Source organism: Cryptomeria japonica, chromosome 2, assembly GCF_030272615.1.
Source record: "Cryptomeria japonica chromosome 2, Sugi_1.0, whole genome shotgun sequence".
NCBI lineage: Eukaryota > Viridiplantae > Streptophyta > Pinopsida > Cupressales > Cupressaceae > Cryptomeria > Cryptomeria japonica.
The window spans coordinates 430,166,741-430,171,887 of record NC_081406.1 but is presented as its reverse complement, the minus strand read 5'-3'; the positions used below and the strand labels follow the sequence as shown (position 1 = coordinate 430,171,887).

Here is a 5,147-nt window from a genome sequence, read left to right as displayed (position 1 = left end):
TAGGGTGGGTGCCTGGGTGCATGTGTGCTAGGGTGTGGATGCCAATGTGGGTCATAGGGTGGGTGCTAGGGTGGGCTGCAATGTGGGTGCCAAGGTGGGTAACAGGCTCGGTGTGTTCTAAATTGGGTGCCAGGGTGGGTGTGCACCCACCTTGCCCGAGGTGGGTGCCAAGGTGCCAGTGTGGGTGGGTGCTAAGGTGGATGCCAAGGTGGGTGCCAGGGTGAGTTCCAACATGGGTGAGAAGGTGGGTGATAGGTTGAGTAGTAGGATGGGTGGGTGCCAAGATGGGTCAAAGGGTGGGTGCCGAGGTGGGTGGGTGCAAGGGTGGGTAGGTGCTAGGGTGGGTGTCAAGGTGGGTGGGTGCTAGGTTGGGTTCCAAGGTGGGTGCGAGGGTAAGTGTCCAAGTGGGTCATAGGTTAGGTGCTAGGATGGGTGAGTGCTAGGGTGCAAAGGTGCCAGGGTGGGTGCTAAGGCGCATCACAGCTTGGGTGCTAGGATGGGTCGGTGCTAGGGTGAGTGGCAAGGTGGGTGCACAAGTGTTAGGGTGGGTGCTGAGGTAGGTGCCAAGTTGGGTTCCAAGGTGGGTGCCAAGTGGGCAACTGCTATGGTGGATGCCAAGGTGGTCACAGGGTGGGTGCCAAGTTACTAGGCTGGGTTCCAAGGTTGGTGCCAAGGTGGCTCACAAGGTGGGTGCCAAGGTGGGTGCTAGGGTGCATGGGTCACAGTGTGTGTTCCAAGGTGTGTCACATCGTGGGTGCCAGGATGGGTGCGCACCCATCTTGGCCAAGATGGGTGTGAGGGTGGGTTCCAAGGCCAGTCATAGGCTGGGTGCTAGGATGGGTGGGTGCCAAGGTGGGTCACGGGGTGGGTGCTAGGGTGGGTCACGGGGTGGGTACTAAGGTGCGTGCCAAGGTGGGTCATAGGGTGGGAGCCAAGGTGGGCACCACGGTGGGTGTGCACCAACCCTGGCCAAGGTAGGTCACAGGGTGGTTGTTGGGGTGGGCGTCAAGGAGCCAAGGTGGGTGGCAAGTAGAAAAGTTGCATGCCAAGGTGGGTGTCGGGGTGGGTGTCGAGGATCCAAGGTGGGTGCCAAGGAACCAAGGTGGGTGTCTAGGTGGGAGCCAGGGTGGGTCCCAAGGTGAGTGGAAAGGTGGGTGTGAGGGTCAAGGGGAGTGCCAATGTGGGTTCCAAGGTGCCAAGGTCAAGGTGAGTGCCAATGTGGGTTCAAAGGTGCTAAGTTGGGTGTGAGGTTGGGTGCCAGGGTGGGTGGGTGCCAAGGTGTGCTAGGTGGAAGCCCGGGTGGGTGTTGAGGTGGGTCGGCATCCCATGGGTGTGGAGTTGAGTGCCCAATGGGTGCTTCTTGACTAGTTTTAGTCATCGAGACTCATTTCGAGCCTTAGAGGTCATTTCTTGTCCGGTTGCCCTTTCTTCAACCTAGGAACCCAATTTTGGTCCTCGGGTCCCATTTTTTTTTGTCTCGCATCCTACTTTTGGCCTATGGCCTTTTCGGGGTCGATTCTCATTTTGGCATCAGAGCATGTTTCTTCTCCTAAAAACCAATATTTCTTTATTGCGTCTCGAAACACATTTTTGTTCTCATGGACCCATCATGGGTCTTGGAATGCATTTATGGTCCTTGGGTCCCATTTTGCATCCCGAAACTTGTTTTTGGTGCTCGATCCCTATTTTGGGTGCCCACGCTGCACCAAGTGTGCACCCGGGGCAAATTGAGCACCTTGGTGCACTGAGGCAAGATCGAGCGTGCACCTAAGGTGCCCCAAACATGCACCAGGGTGCACTCAGCCCACATGTGAGCGCAGGTCATTGCGCCTGAGGTGGTGTGCGGGCAACGCGGTGCAGACGGGACACTGCATGCACTTGAGTGGGTCAAGTGCACACCTAGGCCGGGTCGGGTGTGCACATGACGCCCTGTCCAGGTGCACGCACGTAGGTTGGGTTGGGTGCACACCCGACGGCCGTGCGAGGTACGCACACCCGGGCAGGGTTCACACTTGGTGAACGGGGCGTGCTTGGTGAGGGGGGGTGTGCACCTTGGCAAGGGTGGGTGGCCGGGTTGGATTCGCATGTGGGTCGTGGTTTGCTAAGTACACACTGCGACAAGCTCATAACAAGTGCGATCATACCAGCGTTAGTGCACTGGATCCCATCAAAACTCTGCAATTAAGTGCGCTTGGGTTGGAGTAGTACTGGGATGGGTGACCTCCCAGGAAGTCCCGATGTTGCACCCTTTTTTAGTTTTTCATCGGGCATCGTAGTGCTATTTGAATTAACCTTTTGCTTGTTTGCATTCTCGTCAGGGTCGGGCCGGGCCGGGGCGCGGTGCCCGCACTACCGCGCCCCCCGGGGTGACACCGAGCGCGCCCCTGAGGTGCCCTGAGCACATAGGCCACAGTGCAACCGAGGCATTGTGCGCACACCCTGGTGCGCCCGAGGTGCTGCATGCACACCCAGGTGAAATCGGTGTGCACCTCAGCCAATGCGTGCTCGGTCGAGTGAGCGAAGCTAGGCGAGGCTAGGTAAGCGCCCAGGACAGGTGCACGCAGCTGGAGAGCACTTTGGAGCACACTAGAGGTTCGCACCTTGGAGCACACTTCAGAGCGCTCCTTGGTGCACACCAATTATGCGCTTCATTCAAAAGTTTCCTGAAAAGGCAAAAAAAATTGAGATTATAGATTTTCCCACCTGAGAGATTGTCAAAAAAAATTTTTTTTAAAATTTGAAGGAAACATGGGTGCCAAGGTGTGTGCGCCCATGTGCCCACCCTGGTGCGCAGCCCAACCAAGGTGTGCACACCAAGGCACCCACCCTAGCGAAGGTGCATGCAAGGTGCACACCCAGGGCAAACCGGACAATTAACCCAACTTCTGACTTCGTGCGCACCAGAGGTGCACACCTTGGTGCGCACTTCGGAGCGCACAAGAGGTGCGCACTTTTGAGTGCTCCTTAGTGTGCACCAATCTTGGGCACCTCGGAGTGCACCATGGCGCCCACCAAGGTGCACAACCCAGCCAATGTGTGCACGACAAGGTGCGCACCCTGGCGAAGGTGCACACCCAGGGCAAACTGAGCTCCGACTTCATGTGCACCAGAGGTGCACACCTTGGAGGACACTTCGGAGTGAACCTTGGTGTGCACCTCAGAGCGCACCATGGCGCCCACCAATTTGCATAGCCTAGCCAAGGTGTGCGCACCCCGGGCAAACCAAGCTCCGACTTCATGCGCACCAAAGGTGCACACCATCGTGTGCACCTTGGAGCACACTTCGGAGTGCTCCTTGGTGCGCACTGATGTTGCGCACCTTGGAGCGCACCTGAGGTAAACAAGGCAATTAACCTGACTTCCAACTTTGTGTGCACCTTGGAGTGCTCCCGGGTTCGCACCTCGGAGCACACCAAGGTGCACACCTTTGATGCACTACCTTCACCAATTTCCAGAAAAGGCAAAAAAACATTAAGAAGGTGTGCGCACTGAGGTGCCCACCCTGGTGAAGGTGCATGCGAGGTGCACACCCGGGGCAAACCAGGCTCCAACTTCATGCACGCCATGCTGCACAGCTTGGTGTGCACCTTCGAGCATACTTCAGAGCGCTCCATGGTGCCCACAAGGTGTGAAAACCAGCCAAGGTGTGCGCACCAAGGTGCCCACCGCGGTGAAGGTGCACATGAGGTGCGCACCTGGGGCAAACTGGTATTTGACTTCATGCATGCCGCACCTTGGAGCACAATTTAGAGCACTCCTTGGTGTGCACCATGGTGCCCACCAGGGTGCGCAACCCAGCCAAGGTGTGCGCACCGAGGTGCCCTCCCTGGCAAAGGTGCAAGCAAGGTGCGCACCCGGGGCAAACTGGGCTACGACTTCATGCATGTCGCACCTTGGAGCACACTTCAGAGTGCTCCTTGGTGTGCACCATGGTGCCCACCAAGGCGCACAACCTAGCCAACGTGTGAGCACCAAGGTGCCCACCCCGACGAAGGTGCACGTGAGGTGCGCACCTAGGGAAAATCGAGCTCCGACTTCGTGCACGCCGCACCTTGGAGCACACTTCGGAGCGCTCTCGAGTTAGCACCAACATTGCGCACCCTTGTGGGAACTTCGGACCACACCAAGGTGGGTAGCGAAGTACGCACCTTTGATGCGCTGCCTTCACTAATTTCCAGAAAAGGCAAAAAAAATGAGATTTTAAAATTTCCATTTTGAAAGATGGTGAAAAAAATGAAATGCAGGTGCCATCTTGAGCCTGCCCTGGTGCGCAGCCTAGGCAAGGTGTGCGCACCAAGGTGCCCACCCTGGCAACAGTGCGCACTTGGGGCAAACCGGGCAATTAACCCAACTTTCGACTTCGTGCGCGCCAGGGTGGGTGCGCACCCAACAACTGGGCCTAGGAAGCCCCAATACAAGAAACCCCACCAAACGGTCCGACAAAAAAAGAGGGGGCACTCCAATAACCCCACTTTGGAGTGCACCAGGTGCGCACCCGCAGCAAACCCAACCAAGGTGTGCGTACCAAGGTGCCCACCCCGGCGAAGGTGCACGCGAGGTGCGCACCCGGGGCAAACCAGGCTCCCACTTCGTGCATGCCGCACCTTGGAGCACACTTCAGAGGGCTCCCAGGTTCACACCAGTGTTGTGCACCATGGTGGGAACCTCGGAGCACACCAAGGTGGGTAGTGAGGTGCACACCTTTGATGCGTTGCCTTCACTAATTTCTAGAAAAGGCAAAAAAAAATGAGATTTTAAAATTTCCATTTTGAAAGATGGTTAAAAAAATGAAACACGGATGCCATCTTGAGCCCGCCCTTGTGCGCAGCCCAGGCAAGGTGTGTGCACCAAGGTGCCCACCTTGGCGAAGGTGCGCACCTGGGGTGAACTAGGCAATTAATCCAACTTCCGACTTCGTGCGCGCCATGGTGGGTGCGCACCCAACAACCGGGCCTGGGAAGAGCCAATATGAGAAACCCCACCAAATGATCCGACAAAAAAAGAGGGGGCACTCCAATAACCCCGCTTTGGAACGCACCAAGTGCGCACTCGGGGCAAACCCAGCCAAGGTGTGCACCAAGGTGCCCACCCCAATGAAGGTGCATGCTAGGTGCGCACCCAAGGCAAACCGGGCTCCGACTTCGTGC

General features: G+C 57.2%; 1 pseudogene; it reads left to right on the top strand.

The window, feature by feature from the left end:
* The first annotated feature begins 2,130 nt into the window (after positions 1-2,130).
* Positions 2,131-2,249, top strand: LOC131062057 (5S ribosomal RNA; annotated as a pseudogene).
* Positions 2,250-5,147: the final 2,898 nt, after the last annotated feature.